The 18,577-nt window shown below is 31.5% G+C and overlaps 1 protein-coding gene across 3 annotated transcripts in view; it reads right to left on the bottom strand.

The window, feature by feature from the left end:
• The window catches only part of LOC130675642 (homeobox protein prospero), a 116,948-nt gene that overhangs the window by 63,842 nt on the left and 34,529 nt on the right, over positions 1-18,577 (bottom strand). For all 3 annotated transcript variants that reach the window (XM_057481433.1, XM_057481436.1, XM_057481435.1), the window contains exon 3: positions 14,993-15,028. The gene's annotated coding sequence lies outside the window, so the exon portion shown is untranslated. The remainder of the gene's footprint in view (positions 1-14,992; positions 15,029-18,577) is intronic.

Raw genomic sequence — 18,577 nt, 5'->3', positions numbered from 1 at the left:
GACGGCCCACCTGGGGCAAGAAGGCCCACCTCAAAAATTAACCAAAAATTTTTTTTTCTTGTTTTCTTTTGATTATCACAAATTTAGATTATTTACTCATTTTTAGCCCGATACGTGAAACTTGGGGCAAAATGAACCACTCAAAAATTCTAAAAGAAAATGTATTTCATAGTATTATAACCTAGTCATGATTAATTTAATAGAAATATCATTTTTTGGTTAATTATATGGATTTGGATTAAAATAGAGCATTTGAAAAAGTTAAAAAAACCAATAATCAATTTTCTACAGAAGTGAAAAAATGACTCGTATTATATCAAAAAAGGTTATTTCGAGTAATATTAAAGTAAATACAGTTGTTAAAGAGAAAAATATAAACATTTGTTACGCGGGAAATTTTTTTACAATTAAAAAAAAAAAATTTTTTTTTCATTTTTTTTCGGAGGGGGCCGTCTTGCCCCAAAAAAAAAAAAATTTTTTTCAGGAGCTTCACCAAAATTTTGGTGAATTGAGTTCAAGTTGGACAAGAGTAAATCGACTTGATGGTTAGAAGCCACAAATAATAATAACCGGCTTAGGTGGGCCGTCTTGCCCCGGTCTCCCCTATACCTATATAGTATTAAAATTGAATTTTTTCGAATCATTTTTTTTCATCAGGAACATTTCATAGAAATCTTACTATTGTACTTGTCCTGATGACGCGATTTTCAAAAAATTTTACCATTTTCTGCCTCAGCTAGTCGAGTAGGTTCCAAAAATACCATTGGTTCAAAAGTTTATATATACGATATAACGCGCCGTTTTTCCACGATAACGTCCACAATTCTACACCGATCTTAATGAAACTTCGTGCAGTCATTCTTCAGTTAAAGAACTCGGTTCAGATCGAAGATGAGCTCAATCGGCCAGAAAGTTTGCAAGTTATGGTCGTTTTAAATTTTTTGATTTTTCGAAAAAATCGACTCTTGTTGATTTATCATAAAATAACTTCTGAATCTAAAAAGATAATCGATTTCGGGTGATTGCATCTTATAGTTCATTCAATTAGCTTTAATTTCTGCTATACTACTTATTCTTTTGATCATTATTTCTAATATTTTGATGAGTTTCAAAATTTTGTAAAAAATAGAAGTTTTTTTTCGCTTTAGCGTTTAATGACTTTCGAATTATACATAATAGTCGAATCTCGTTGACTGTTGTTGTAGCTCATCAAACGAGCTTTAATTTTCACTAGTATATTATAATAATAGCCTTTTTTTGAACAAAAATAACCGATTTATTTATTGAAATTTAGCTACTGCATTTGCTCTCCTAATTTTCCCTAAATTTGCGGGACTGCTTAATTAAGTTTATTGCCATGTAACACTTTTTGAATCTTAACATCTCAATTCAAGAGGTCATAACTAATTTCGTTTCATTTGTTGGTTTCACATCAACTCGCCCGAATCATCATGCCTATCATTCAACAGTTTTGGAACCTTCCTTATTGCGCAGTTGATTCTAAATTTCAATCCGCAACTATGAGCAATTTTCTCCTTAAAATCAAACCAAGGTATTGAAATAATGATGATAGCAACAGGAAAAATAATTATACCTGTGTCTTTGGGAAAAAAGAGTGATGTAAAATTAAGTAGTGGAAGCACTGGAGAAAAACAGAATGATAGTTCAGTGCCACATCCCGCATATACCGAGAGACAAATAAATGCGTATATGATGTAGAACCGGAAGTTAGCTGGGAGCTTGGTAAAAAAGTTTATGAGTTCTACAGGAGATGAGATTGTGAAAAAAGACAGCCGGGAGGAGAATGACCAGAAACTAAACAAGGACAGAGGAAGGATAGTAAATGTTAAAGGGGTTCGGCAAGCGTCCGAGTCTGGAAATGCGAGGCAGCATATTCGCCGAACAAGACAGACATGAACTGAGCTTTGATGTACGAGCTTCCAAGAGAAAGGGGAGTTTATGGGGAAAAAGGAGGCGGGACAGAGACGGACGGCGAATTTTCACTCAGCAAAGGGATAAAATACGATTTTATTTGCCGCCTCGAACGTACTGAGTTAGAAGAGATCGTAGAGGGGTTTTGAGCGCTCAGTTTGCTCCATTGGACCCTACAAACTATAGCCGCGTTCTGTCCACGTCCAAAAGTTCAAGCTACAGTCTGTCTTGTTTCGATGGGGTTACAATCAGACTTTTAGTCTTCTTTATTTTATACACTCGAAGGGGAAGGCAAATAGTGAGGAGTCATTCAAGAAGCCTGACTTGTTAATTACACCAAGACCCTGATTCATTTACTAGCTTTCAAATAATCTTAATTATTTTTCACAATAAATCGCTAAGCAGATTAATAATGAAGGTTCAAATTTTGATCAACTTAATTATCAGAATCCAAAAGATTGAGAAAATAAATAATCGCGGTCAGGAAATTTGAAAATGCGCATGCGTTAAATTACTTCCCTTTTAATACGTCGCTCTTTTTTGCTCTCTCGTCCATAAGCTCTTGGGAAGTTTATCTCTGAATGCACACACAAATTCGCAAAGCCGCAGCGAACGCGCACTGCAGCCTTAAAAGAATGCATATGGACATAGGAAACAAGAAAGAGTGAAATAAAAAATTCGCTAATACTAATCGGGAAAAAAATAGAGATGAAGCTACAGAAGACATGGAAACGTGAGAAAGACAGATAAAATAGAGGGCAAATAGGAAGAATAGATAGACAGAGTGCCAGAGAGAAAAAGATAGGATGTTAAAGAGCTTTACGGATGGACCAATGTCAGAGAAAACGGGGAAAAGTGGGGATCCGAATGGAGAGAGAGAGAAATAGGAGGGAATAAAAAGAGGATAGGAATGTAGAGAGTAGACAGATATCCAACAAGGATGGGATGAGACTGACCAAAAAAAACGCGCTTCAAATCATTGATCGTTCAGCGAACTGAGTAGTAACGGGGAGAATTAAAAAAAATTTTTAAAAAAATAAAATCATAATAATTTAACCGAAAATTGTTAAAAGAAATTTTTTAGAACTCATTAATTTTTTATAATTTATATGAAAATGGGAAACATGTATGTATTATATTTATATAAAAATATGAATGTACCGATGAAACTTTACTTTTGTTATCAAATTTTCTCATTATCATTTTTAAAAAAATTAATATTTAATTTCTGTAGGAAATCATAATTTTATAGTTCATATTTTCATTGAATTTTATAGTAGTTATTACCATACGAAATGGTAATAATTACTAAGACTTGCAGAAATTCCTCACGTTATAGAATCAATACCATACTAATTGTAATGGTTACCATACTATGATAGTAATCGTTACTATACTAGCATAGTAATCATTACCATAATACATGGTATCAATTATTATGACTTGTAAAAATTCCTCAAATTGTGGAAATCATTACCATGCTATCATAGTAATTAGTACTATACTAGCATAGTAATCATTATCATAAACATAATACATGGTAACAATTATTATAACTTGTAGAAATTTCTTAAATTGTAGGAATCATTACCATGCTAACTGTCATGGTTACCATACTATCATAGTAATCGTTACTATACTAGCATAGTAATAATTACCATAATACATGGTAACAACTATTATGACTTGTAAAAATTCCTCAAATTGTGGAAATCATTACCATGCTATCATAGTAATCGTTACTACACTAGCAAAGTAATCATTACTATAAACATAATACATGGTAACAATTATTATAAGTTGTAGAAATTCCTTAAATTGTGGGAATCATTACCATGCTAATTGTAATGGTTACCATACTATTATAGTAATGGTTACCATACTATCATAGTAATCGTTACTATATTAGCATAGTAATCATTACCATAATACATGGTAACGATTATTGTAACTTATTAAAATTCTTTAAATTTTCATAACATTAATGGTTACCATACTATGATAGTAATCATTACCATGCTACCATAGTAATCATGACCATACTATATGGTAAAAATTACTATAACTTAGAAATTCCTCACATTGTAGGGATTATTACCATAGTATTGAAAATGGTAACAGTTACCTTACTATCATAGTAATCACTACCATACGATCACAGTAATCATTACCATAATCTATTGTAACGATTACCATAACTTGTAGAAATCCTCATAATATGGGCATCATTACCACACTAATGGTAACGATAATGGTTACTATACCATCATAGTAATCATTACCATACTTGTCTGGTAAGCATTACCATTAAATTATGGGAATCAGTACCAGATATACAAATTTTTCCCAGAAATTATGGACATGTATCCCATAATTTCAAGTAATTATTACCATACCGTCATAGGTTGATATTTAATAACCGTACTAGGAATTGTTACCAATTTTTTATTTCCATGTACTAGAACAAATTGTAATTTTTACCATAAAACACGTCCTTAAAAACAGATGTTGCAGAAACAACAACAGACTGATGAAGTTGAACGACTCTTAAGAAATGTCCTCGTGAAATGCTTAGCTTTCTTATATATATGTGCGTATACTTATGCATGGGAATTAAGATGCTTGGCTCCTGATTTTTGAGCAAAATTGACAAGTTTTTGTAAGAAGCAGGTGATGTTTCTTCTCCATACACCTGGACATAGACTACATTTTTTCTTTCCTTTTATATGCAGAACCGAACAAACTCAAAGATTTACATTCTCAGTAGTAACTAAGAATGTGTTGAGAAATATGAGAATCCACAAAATTCTTGAGATTTTTATTTCAACAATTACTTGTACCCTTTTCGATTTATTCACGCAGAATGACAATGCTGAAAATATAAATCTTTAGAAATTTTTCTTCGATAGAATACAAATTTCTCATACTTTTGAAACTGCCACAGGAATGGGAAAAGTAAATAAAATTTTACCAAAAATTTTTTAAGCGATCCCTGTAATTTTCAAAAATATCGAGGTTTTGCGTCACCCCACTCTGGGTAATTTTGTCTATAAAATTTTCTGCGTACATTATCGGATTTAGACGTAATTTATTTAAAAAGAATCGGAAGACACAGGATATATTGTCGTTCAAATTTGAACTTGTTGTATATTGAAGTATAGTTAAACTGATAGAAGCAGATTATACTCGAACGAGTCGCGTGCCCCTGACAGATGCGTGGCTATGGGAGACTACTAAGGGGAAACTTTGAGGAAAAAGAAAGAAAAGGAAAAAGGGAGCGGACCCCTCTCAAGTTCTGCACCTATGCCATCGAGTAATAATGAGAAGTCTCGAAGGGGGCCCCCTATTATCTTTCTACCCGCACGCGAATTCATGTGTACGTCTGGCATGTGTGTGCGTACGTGAATGTGTTTACAACCCGAGTATGGTAAGATACCAGGGGTAAAATAAGATATTTTTCAGGAAATAAAAATATTTCATTTTTTGTTTTGAAAAATTTATTTACTAAATGTTTTGTTCATTTTTTTATAATTAAAATCAAAAATTCTTCGATCCTCTAATTTCTTTGGTAAAATTTAAGTCCCATAAATTTTCCCTCTATGGGATTCATAAAAAAAAAATTCAAAATTAAGAACGAAAAAATTTTTCAAAATTTCGTTTTATTGGTAATCAAAAATATCAAGCTCGGGTTCAAAAAAATTTTTTTCCCGCCTTAAGAAAATTTTCGTTTTCAATTCAAAATTTTCCTGGGGGAAGTAAAAATTATTTGATCCTCTAATTTCTTTGGTCAAATTTTAGCCCCATAAATTTTCCCTCTATGGGATTGATAAAAAAAAAATTCAAAATTAAGAACGAAAAATTTTTCAAAATTTCGTTTTATTGGTAATCAAAAATATTAAGCTCAGATTCAAAAAAAAATTTTTCCCGCCTTAAGAAAATTTTCGTTTTCAATTCAAAATTTTCCTGGGGGAAGTAAAAATTATTTGCGCCAAGAAATCCTTTTTTTCTGTGTAGTCGATACGGATATCAAAATTTCCCGATGTGTCTTCAGTCCAGAAAAAATTAGTAAATCCAAAATGATGAATCTTGTGGGGTTGCGTATGTCAGGATTCGATCGGGGGTAGTTTTCTCTCTCATCTTTTATATACCTAAGGTGACAAGAACTACATAAGGCCCCCTCGGTCGCATTCTACATCACATATATGCAGCTGTTCCGTATATATGTTTACTACGTCATAAACTCTTTCTTTGTCTCAATTCTCAGACCCTTCTTAGCTGTTAGTGGCTACTCCTTTTCCCTCTCACTCTACATACAAAAGCGAGGGCTTCACGTACGGCAGATGTTTTATGACGTGTGCCATGTATTTGTGAATCCAGAAGAGCTATGTCTGGACAGAAAACCCGCAAAATTGTTTCTCTTTTCTACACTCTCTCCTTTCTATCATAAGTCCCTTTTTTAAAAGCACCAGGGAATAGTAGGGGGCATAAGACCCCCTTGATAGCGCGCAAATATGAGTTGCGCAATTCAATAGAACGAACACACGCCAAACCAACCTTTCAAACCAATCAAGAGCGAATGCATTGACCTTTTGAGATATGCTAGTTATTGTTCGGTAATTTTTTTTTAAAACTTTAAGAGCCGATGTGAAGTAGACACGCGTTGGTTTGTAAAGTCAAGCAAAAAGTTGTAGCATTTTATTATCGATAATTTATTTATCATGAGAAAATGAAATTTGAAATCAAATTTCCGTAAATTAGTCAAAAAAAAAATCCGTATCCATTTCTTGCCGAATGATTTTTTTTCGGATTTGAATATTCGCGCCGATTTTTTAGTGTACAAAATAACTAAAGATAGTTTCTGAGGTCTTATTAGATTTTGTCTTCCAGGTAGAAAAATTAATTCTGATTGTAGTCTAACCAGATTGTTTGGACTAATCGACCTGTCTTCAAAATTTTAAGATGTTTTTGATCTAAAGCCGATAAAAAAAAGACGTAAAAATAATAGGCAGTAAAAGTCGGATTTAGGTCTGAGTAAAAATAATAGAAGGCAAAATATTATGAGATGAAAATTTGATTTTTATCTAGAGGCGAACAAAACCAGACTCAAAATTATTGAAAACAAGTCTGAAAAAATAGTCTAAATATTACGGGATTAAATTTTTTAAAACCGGGCTGTGAATTAGTGGAAGTAATTTTTATAGGAATCCACAGAAATTGATCTGGTAATAGGGGAAGGGGGGAGGGGGCAAAACGGGGTACTCCCAAAATTTGATAAAAAAAAATTTTATATTTTAAATGGTTTTCAAACATTCCAAAATCACTTCTGTAAATATAATTAAGCGTTACTTTGAATTTTTTTTGGTAAACTTTTTCAAAAATCAATTGTCAGTTGAAAAATATTAATGACGTTTGTTTTATGATAAAAACTATTAAAAATTTTTTTTCTTCTTTTGTATCCAATAAACATGTAAAATATAATTTTTCTTCATGTAAATTACTTACAAAAAAATTCAACTTAATCAAATTCGTTTAAAATCCAGAAATTTTTTTTTTTTACCTTTTTTAGGGGGTACCCTTTGCCCGCAGAAATGAAAAATTTTTTTTTCAACGGTAACTGAAAATTTCTTCTATTTACTTTGAATATCATTGAAAAAAAAAGATTTTGCGTATTTGAGTCCTCGAAAACTTGGTATTTCCTTAAGTACCCCCTTTTGCCCCTCCCTCCTATAAGACTATAATCCTGATCGAAAATAGTATACACGATAAAAAAAATAGTCTTAGCGTTACATAGTCTATTCAAAGACGTTAACTTAAAAGAGCGACCAATAAAATTATGCTGGAGGTCTTCTTCATAGCAGCTTGTAACGTTTCGCTTTATTACCTCAGTCTAGTGTCATAGGCGTGTAAGGAACTGCTGAGCTATTCATCTACACGCTTATAAATAGCCGGTGAGCATCACGGTAATAAGAATAGTGTTTTCTTTTAATCACAATATTTTTCCAAGCGACAACAAACGAGTACTTGATAAAATTTTTAAAATAGACGTCCAATTATACAATGCAGTTGTGAAAATTTATGAATATTTGATAAGAAATTCTTTTGTGATTTAAATGAGTAGGGGAGACCGGGGCAAGACGGCCCACCTAAGCCGGTTATTATTATTTGTGGCTTTTAACCATCAAGTCGATTTACTCTTGTCCAACTTGAACTCAATTCACCAAAATGTTGGTGAAGCTCCTGAAAAAAAATTTTTTTTTTTTTGGGGCAAGACGGCCCCCTCCGAAAAAAAATGAAAAATTGGAAAATCCAAAAGTGCACGCCTCGAAAGCTCATGTTATGTTTTTTTTTAAAAGTTAAATTTCGAATAAAATTGAATATCCCGCTCTTTTCCCATAGAAATTTCCATGGTAAATATACGGTAATAAAAGTAAAAAAAAAAATAAATAAGGAGAACATTCCTAATGAAAAATGGCGGCAGTGTGTGTTTGTTTACATGTAAGATTGCCGGTTTTAACCGTAATGATTTATTTTTAAAAAAACGAGAAGGCTTACAGTAGTGATTTTCGAAAGGAACCTTCTTTGCTTATTTCTGAAAATTTTGAAAAAAAAATTAAGTAGTTTCGTCAAGTCGTTCTCGAGATATCCGTAACACGCCGTTTTTTTGAACCACAGACTAATGGACGTCCACGATAAATTTTTTTTAATGAACTTTTTTTTATATTAATACATATTAGACAAATTACAAAAAGTATCAGGATTATTTATTAGTGTTTCAGCTTTATATTGATGTGCTTTTCATAATGTGTAAGAGTAATAGAAAAAAAATATATGCACTTTAATGAGTGGAAATCGTGTGACCTTGACAGGTCGGTTATAAAGCACAACCTCTCCGCTTCGCTTCCGAGGCGTGCTAAAAATTTTTTTTTTTTAAATTGTAAAAAAATTTCCCGCGTAACAAATGTTTATATTTTTCTCTTTAACAACTGTATTTACTTTAATATTACTCGAAATAACCTTTTTTGATATAATACGAGTCATTTTTTCACTTCTGTAGAAAATTGATTATTGGTTTTTTTAACTTTTTCAAATGCTATATTTTAATCCAAATCCATATAATTACCCAAAAAATGATATTTCTATTAAATTAATCATGACTAGGTTATAATACTATGAAATACATTTTCTTTTAGAATTTTTGAGTGGTTCATTTTGCCCCAAGTTTCACGTATCGGGCTAAAAATGAGTAAATAATCTAAATTTGTGATAATCAAAAGAAAACAAGAAAAAAAAATTTTTGGTTAATTTTTGAGGTGGGCCTTCTTGCCCCAGGTGGGCCGTCTTGCCCCGGTCTCCCCTAGTGTTTTAATGTAAACCGGATCAGTCGAAAAAACAAGAAGTGACTAAAAAATGAAATTTCTATAGAAAGTGCGAAAACTTGGCAACGCTGTTAATCAACACAGGGGGTTAATCGTAAGGCAGACGTTCCATAGGTAGCACACTACCTATACATACGTCGTCACACCTGATGTTACACACACATGGGGGAGAGGGGACAGATGGTATCCCCTCTCAACTGTGACATTAGAGCTACGCTGGGTACCTGGCGGTGTCTAGCTAAGGGGTCTTACAACTCTTACTTTCTCCCCTTCTCTTCTTTCTTTTTCACTCTCACCCTCTTACTCTCTAGTTTAGTAACACAGCGCGTGTACGACCCATAAGGTGAGGTTAAATAAAAATAAAACTTATGGTAACGTTAAAGAACCTTCAGTACGGCGACGCAGCTGCTCAGGTAGCGCACGAGCTATTTTGATATTAGCGTTTAGTAAACTATGAACAGAACCTCCGTAATCATCGGATCCCCCTTTCTACGGAAATTCTGTAGAATCATTCCCGATCTTGGGAAAACATAAAAAATTGTTTCTCCAAGATTTAATTAAATATACTCATCCATTTTAGTTCCCCATAAGTTTCAAGTATTTTTTTTTTTATGAGATCAATGACTTTAACATAACATCGTGTTGAACATAAGAACAGATGATACGAGAAAAACTGTTGGAATATAAGACGTTTTTTTGATAGGTTTCATTTTTTTGGAAATTTATTTCTAGTGTCAATAAAAGATATCGATAAAAAAGTCTCTCAAGGTCCTGTTTTTATTATTATTATTTTTTATATAAATGTTGTTATTGTAGAGGGTCGCATGTCACAATTTTCTAAATTTTGGTATCATGTTTTAGTATTTTGAGGTGCCGATATTTTCGGTTCAAAAGTTTATATATGTGACATAACGCGTTATGTCAGTGATTGGACTACAATTCGTATCGGATCATTATGAAATTTGATAGACTTTTTCTTTGGATGATTAACTTGATCGAGTTTGAAGATGAGCGAAATTGGTCGATTAGTTTGGAATTTATGGTGATTGAAAATTTTTTGATTTTCATAAAAATGACTTATTATCGCTTTGTCCTTGAAAAACTTTTGAACCGGAAGTTGTAACTCAATTTTGTAAAATGGATTTTAAAGTTCACGCGATTGGCAATAATTTCCTCTATATAATTTTTTGTTCCCACGATTTCTTCTAACCGATTGATGGTTTTGAAAATTTCAAAAAATCCAAGAAATTTACTTCCGCAGTTTTATCATTGAATTACTTCTGAATGATAAGACGCAACTCAGTTTCGTAAAATTCATGTTGTAATTTATGAAATAGGCATTAATTAACACTAGTATAACTTTATTTTTAATTGATTAGTTTATTTTTTATGGCGATTCAAAAATAAAATAATCGATTTCGTAAGATCACAATTAAGTCTCTATGGTTTTGTCCAAAAATTTTGAAAAATAAAAATGTAATTTTACACAAGAATTTTCCCAGTTGACGTTGCGACCGATAAATCAAAAATTTTAAAAAATCAAATCTCACTAATTTTTATTTAATGATATTGTAAAGTCAATTTGAAATTTAATTTCTATATTAGGGTAAGAGAATTTCAAATTTTAATTTTTAGTTGATGAAGAGCTTAGTTTTTTAACGTAACCAAAAATAAGTATTTTGTAGATTCGTGTCTTAGTTTTATTTACTTCTGATAAAAAACCGAATTTTTTAAAAAAATATCATAAGAAAATTTTTGAATTATTCGATTCGATTTGATGCGAATATTTCGAATTAGTCGCATACCCCTGGTTCGTAGAGATGTAATCGTGATTTAGTTTTGAGATCAATTTCTTAGGCAGCTTCCTAGTTATTCACATATATAAGCCCAATTGCTTAAATAAAACGCGACCCCAATAACTTTTTTAATCTCAGGCCACCATATAAAAGCAAAAATGATAAACAGAATATTTATTTCTTATTACATTTTCTATTCATTGAATGTATCGCTACATATTGTCCGATCAGAATAACACTTAGATCAATATCCGGTCTGATTGTTCATCTGTTTTCATCCATTTTTCTCTAATAGTCTGTCAGACTATTAAAGAAAATAATGAATAGTTTTGGGTAACTCGAGTGCGGATTAGACACTCCGTAGAAGTATACAACGACTTGGTAACATATGTTTAACGATAGAGAAGTTTCTTTGCATTCAATCGTAGTATAATCAACAACAGGGCTGGCGTGAGGAAGATTAGAGAAAGAAAGAAAGGGAATAGAGAACAAGGGATGAAAGCACCAACGAAACAAAGATGGGAGGATTGAATTTTACAGGAAAAACGAAGAAAAATAATTGTGAAAAATGCATTTCTTGATGCAGACAGACCCTTGTAAAAAGGTTACCCACGTATCTATTTATATGTACGTGAGCGTCCGTAAGTGATGTCGTTAATTCGAGCTTATACTTTAGGGTAGGTCGAACCATCTGGCGCTTTCTTATTTGGCCCTTTAAATGTGCCCAGACATGCACCTTGAGACCTGTTTGAGCAAAATACCCTCTTCTTTACTGTTCTACAATCTGTTTTCTCTGTTCCTCGTGGCCCCTTACCTGGCTATAATACTCATATTTTCTTCAGTTCTTTAAATGAACCCTGACTGGAATAAATCGAGATTTCTCTCAATATAATCCCTTGTGGTTTTATTGCCCATCAGCTTTTTTGTATTAGTCTATCTATGGATCATATTATTGATTGTATGATGAATTACTATTTATTTTTTATTTATTCACTTCGAAATTGTAAAATATTATTTATTAATCTAGGCACACAGGAAAAAGTATTGTGTCACAATCAACATAATCTGTGTGTTAGAAACGGTCCACACAATATTTGTGTTATTTTTTAACAGACTATTTGTGTCTAAATTTTGATATGAAATTTAGGTTCAAATTTCGATATGAAATTTGTGTTCAAATTTTTATACGAAACTTAGGTTCTAATTTTGATACGAACTTTAGGTTCAAATTTTGATACGAAATCGAGATTCAAATTTTGATACGAAATTGAGGTCCAAATGTTGATACGAAATATAGGTCCAAATTTTGATATGAATTTTGAGTTTAAATTTTGATACGAAATTTAGGTTCAAATTTTGATTTGAAATAAAGCTTCAAATTTTGGTATGAAATTAAGTTTCAAATTTTGAGATGAAATTTGTGTTCACATTTTGATATGAAATTCGGGTTCAAATTTTGGTACGAAATTGTCGTTCAAATTTTGATACGAAAATTGAGTTTAAATTTTGATTCGAAATTAGGTTCAAATTTTAATATGAAATTTAGGTTCTAATTTTGGTACGAAATAAAGGTTCAAATTTTGATACGAATTTTGAGTTTAAATTTTGATACGAAATTTAGGTTCAAATTTTGATTTGAAATAAAGCTTCAAATTTTGGTATGAAATTAAGGTTCAAATTTTGAGATGAAATTTGTGTTCACATTTTGATATGAAGTTTGGGTTCAAATTTTGGTACGAAATTGTCGTTCAAATTTTGATATGAAAATTGAGTTTAAATTTTGATTCGAAATTAGGTTCAAATTTTAATATGAAATTTGTATTCAAATTTTGTTATGATATTTAGATTCAAATTTCGATATAAAATTAAGGTTCAAATTTTGATACGAAATTAGTGTTCAAATTACGACATAAAATTTGAGTATTACGAGAAGTAAAATCAACATTTTCATTTTTCCAATAATTTTTCCGTGACTATCGAACGAATTTTCATTATAAATTCTGCGTTAATTTCAAAGTAGCACTCAACAAATTTTGATAATTAAAATTTCTGTACTAAGTAACACTTTTAAAGTGATAAACAGTAGATCGATTCAAAGTTTCCAAGTAATACAGTGAATTTTCTTGATTTAACACAAAAAATTTAACACGGACCGTTGTTAACACAAATACACAATATTTTTTACTGTGTATAAATAATGTGGATCGATTACTATACTATATCATGCATCATTCGGGTGGTTACTAAAAGGAAAAAAATTATGTATATATATATATACATCTGGCTTTATGCCGCGAGCAATTTACTTTTGTCTTTGTCACACGCGTGAGCCTAAACTATGTGGCAGTGTTGACATTGAGTGGGAAAAGAAGAGCGACGAATTGCAGGCGGTTGTGACTCCGCAGGGGCTCGTCGGTGACAGTGCAACTTTAATTAGGGAAGAAATCAGCAAGCATGATTATCTACCTTAGAACACATCTCCACCTCCCTGATACCCTCTATCTTTCTCAATAGTCGTCTATCCCTTTTCTGCTCTTCTTCTCTCTTCTCTCCAACAACCCCCCGGCGAATATCTTTTCCCAGGCAGTTGCATTGTCAACCAACATACCTTTATACATATATGGTAATGGAGAGGTCTTTCTTTAGAGAATATTTGAATCTTTCTTATATCAGTTACCGCAAATCTTTTTTTCTAATTGTATATTCTTTGACATCGAGGGTAAACTTCAAGGTCATCTCAAGAAATGAGACATCCGGTGGCTTGTCACCGCAAAGGTCATATTCGAAACCGGTATCAATATATATGGTATACAAAAACTTATCAAAAGTTAGTAGAATTTTTACGTACGCACAGAAAAAAAGGAATCGGTGCAAAAAATTTTAATCGCCCCAAGAAAATTTTTACTTGTCTATGTATTTACCATGCAAATGTTTTATGATATTTTGAACTAATACTCTCTAAATATGAATTAGTGATTTTTCACTAATTTCAAGTGAATATTCACTAATTGTCAATGCTACAATTGTACCACGCAGAATTAGTGAATATTCACTAAATGAATATGTGAATATTAGAATTCACTGATTTGATAAGTGAATATGAGAATCCACTAAATTGAAAAGTGAATATGGGAATCCACTGATTTCATCGGTGAAAAAAAATATTATATTGCGAAAAAAAATATAAGACACTTGTAATTAGATCCGAAATGTGATTAATGTATTAGAATCATTACTTAGAGGAAGTATACATGATTTTTGATTGATGAAAAAATCCCGGTGACTGCTGGGCTCGAACCTGCATCCTTCCGATTCAAAGTCTTTGACGCTATCCACTGCGCTGGCCTACGCATGTGCTCGCGTGAGTGTAAATAGTATATTCGTTATGATACCAAACAATAACTGATGAAGAAATAAAAAATCCGTGATGTTATGATTGACGTACTCTTCATATAAATATATTATTGTTCTGTACTTCTATTTTTTTTTATTTTGAAAGTTTTTTATTAAAATTTTTAAAAATAGCACCATAATTATTAATTATATTTATATCTAGTAAAATATTTAATTATTTGCTAGTTAAAGTTACTAGTAAAATTGTGAAATTCATAAATTAAGAAGTGAATAACAGTTTCACTTGTAGAAATTATGAAAATATCGCTAGTTTAATAGTGAAAATCACTAATTTGCTAGTGAAAATTATAGTGCTAAATTTATTAGTGAGAATTAACTAATTTGTTATTTAAATACACTGATTATGAAGTGAATACTGCTTCACTAACGTAATTAATGAAATTTCCACTAATTCATGTTTAGAGAGTAGGGAAATATTTTAATTCTAGCTCATGTATTTACTTTACTCGTCTTTTATTGCTAGTAAACACTTACGGTTGTGTGATGGAGTGATGAGGAAAGTGCTGGTTTCTGAAAATAAATCATAAAACTAAATTAGATTACTTTTATAGCAAATAATTAATGTGAGTTTAATATTTTTGTTAATCGATTGCTGATATTAAAATTCAATTAATTCGAAATTACAATTTTTTCCCTCCCCTTAGTGTTTTAAAAATTCTATTTACGGTAATTACTATTATCGTAATGAAAAACTGTGAATTTTTCAATTGTCGCATGCAGAAAAAAAGTCGCAAGCAGAAAAGAACCTCACCACAAATGTATACCCAAACTTATATCTAATCAAGACATATGTAAGCAGATAACAATTTGTTATTTTTGGGGTTATCGCAATAAATTTCCACTGCAATACGACTTGTACAATTTCCGTAGGAAAAAAACGCATAAAAATGGCGGAAAGTAATTTCTTGAATGTATGTTACTAAGGATGTCAAGTCATTGCAGAATATTCACCCCAAAAGTTTTGTTGCATCCAACTTTGTCATCGAAGTAACCTTCTCTCAGTGTTATCAGGCAGTTTATGCTTACCCTCGAGTTCATATAACGTTCACGTAGTGAGAGGGAAGCAATGCCACAGTGTCTCAGACAATTTCGAGCAGCAAGACTTAACAAATAGGTAAAGTTTCGTTCCGGCCACGACATCCTCCTCTTTGTCCTTAAGTTTGTGATCTATTAGCTATTCTGCTGCGGCCAAGTCCCTCCTTTAAATATATTTTTATTTCCCCTTCTTCGTTTTATCAATTCTTTAAATCAACTGCACTGCGTAATTTAAAGCTGCCTAAAATGTACTTCTTGAAAATTTCAATTATTGTTAGTAGTAAGTTTCGAAATTATGAGAAAATCACAGGTCGAAAAAGTCGAAATTAGTTCAACTCTGCGGCCATACTTCGAACTTTACGAAATCTGCGAGTTTGAATTCTTTATCAAAAATTAAATTGTCAGTAGATTTCATAGAAACCTGACAACTGGATTTGTTTTCATGATGGAATTTTGCTGAAATTTGTCGGGTGGGTTCCAAAAATCCACAAAAAAAAAGAATTTCTCAGCGTAAGAATTTTTCCTTTCGCGCCTAAAATTTTGATTTTGTACCATCGGTTCAAAAGTTTAGAATGAGACGCGATTTCAGACTTAGGGTCGGGCAGTCGATTTCACCCTCGTCTAAAATCGTCTTGTTTCATCCCTTGCTACAGAATGTGCCACTACGCTTCTTCTTTTATTTTTTGTTGGAAACCAGATGTTGGTAAAAATTTATTTGATCAGCAGTGAAATTTTGTCTTGTATATAAATTAAAAAATTTTCTCTGTATACTTTCTATGCAGCCCCGACAGACGCGTGCGGGAAAAATTTCAAAATAAAATCACTGGATGTTTTCCTGAGGTCTGCTTTTTTAATGCTTTCCTTATTCTGCTATAGACTTTTTTATCTCAATCATTGGTCGTGTATTTTGGTCAGTAAATGTCACCTTTTTTTTTTAACACACACAGCTGCGGAAAGAAAACAATTCCGAAAAAAAATTAAAAGAGATGACAAAAGAAGTAGATGTACTAGAGGATCATAAAGATTATGAAGGCTACTAAAGTCTCTATTGGTTGTAAAATCGATACATGGAAAATAGTTATGTCCCTATATATAAATATATCTGTGAAGATATCAATTGGTTGAATTTTTATAGTCTTTATACACTAACCCTATGCGGATAAATAACAGATGGTTACCTAGATAAAGGAATGATGAAAACGCGCATCGTAATCTATAAAATTCAAATAAAATGATAACTCCAAAGATTATTGGGTTTAAGATATTTTTTGTTTCATTTATAATATTCTGAAGTGATACAAACTAAATTACGCCTCAATGCATCGTGTAATAAATTCTAACCTATCGGTACTAGAATGAACGAAAAAAGCCGAACATTTCCGAACGAACTCGAATTTAAATGACTTTTGATAAAATTACCATACAAAATAACGGAACATTTGGAATTTTCGAATTTAAATTTTCTATTTCACAGTCGAATTTTATTAACTTGGGCAGATAGTCTACGAAGAAACTTTTCTAAAAATTCCGACTTATCGAATGCCACTTTCTTTAAAGAAAAAATTACACGCATGCGCTCTTACATCACATGTATGATGTCTATATAAATATATACATACACGCCATTGGGTGGGGGACAGCGTAGCTCGTAGGGGGGTCAAGATTGAGGGGAAGTTCCGACTTAATGGAATCCGACTTAATAGACTTCGACTGTATCTAGTTATTTTTCAAAAAATTTTATTAAAAATTACTAAAACACTCAGTAAAGTTTTCAAAAAAATCGACTTATCCCAGAGTGACCTAAAATTTTTTGACAATTTTTATGACTGAAGTTGGAAGACAATTAACAATTTTCGCATTTTTTTTTTTTCAACAAATCATTGACAGAAAAAAAAAATTAAAAATGTGCATGGATAGAAAATTTAAAAAACTATTGGCGCGATTTTTTAAAATATTTTTTTTTTTTTATATTTCTAAAAAAATGCAAAAAATTATCAGACGTCAGCTAACTTCAGTATCATTCATTTTTACGATAAAATTCTCAGCGCGTAATTTTCAAAATGAAAAAAAAAAGTTTTTTTCATTTCTTGAATAACTCAAAAATTACTAGACTAAAATTTAGTTTGTATTTAATACTCAAGTAACTGGAGTAGAATAAATTGATAGTGGTACAGAATACAGACATTGCGATGTGATACATTTATCTTTGTTTTATAAGTATATATTTATCAAGTATTATATATTTTGCTATTATTATTATTATTCCACATTTACTGCAATGATGGCAGTCAAGACTATCGAAATTACTAATCAGAACCTTATTAAATGTTCGATTCTGGAGCTCTGCTCTCATTAAATCATCTGTCCTCAACTGTAATCATATATCACAACATGTGGCTTTCTCAGCAACGCCCATTTATTCCATAAAAACTTATCTTCTAACTTTCATCGAATTACTAAAATAAAAGAAAAACACGAGCTACAGAAAAATATCGTAAATGTGATTTTTATTTATAAACCTCGCAGAATAATACAATATAATATGTATGTATATTTATATGAAGATTTATTTTTAGTAACCTGATACCATACTTGTATGCTTTAATCATTTTTTCGGCTTATCTATTCAAGATAAGTCTGTTGAGCAGATTTTTAGATGACAGTCAAGTGCTGTAATATTGATCCTTTAGTACTATGGAGATGTCAGAATATCGAGTTTAAATATTCGAGCGCTTTCTGTCATTTATTTGAATAGCATGACTTTCTAATGTACAGTCAAATTACGATCAATTTTTTTTTCTTTAATATTTCGTAATCTTTTGGGAAAAAAAACTCATCAGAACCGTGTGATTGTGAAACCTAATAAATTAGGGGCGTACGGATCGAATATTGCTATTCGATTCGAAATTCGAATATCATAATTCGATAAAATCAAAATTTTCGGATTGTTCGTCAATTTTCGAGTATTCGAATTCATCAATTTTCGAATTATTTGTTAATTTTAGAAGTATTAAAGTTCTGAGA

Source organism: Microplitis mediator, chromosome 10 (genome assembly GCF_029852145.1).
Source record: "Microplitis mediator isolate UGA2020A chromosome 10, iyMicMedi2.1, whole genome shotgun sequence".
NCBI classification, from domain to species: domain Eukaryota; kingdom Metazoa; phylum Arthropoda; class Insecta; order Hymenoptera; family Braconidae; genus Microplitis; species Microplitis mediator.
The sequence above is the reverse complement of the archived record's forward strand: the minus strand, read 5'-3'. Positions and strand labels throughout refer to the sequence as shown.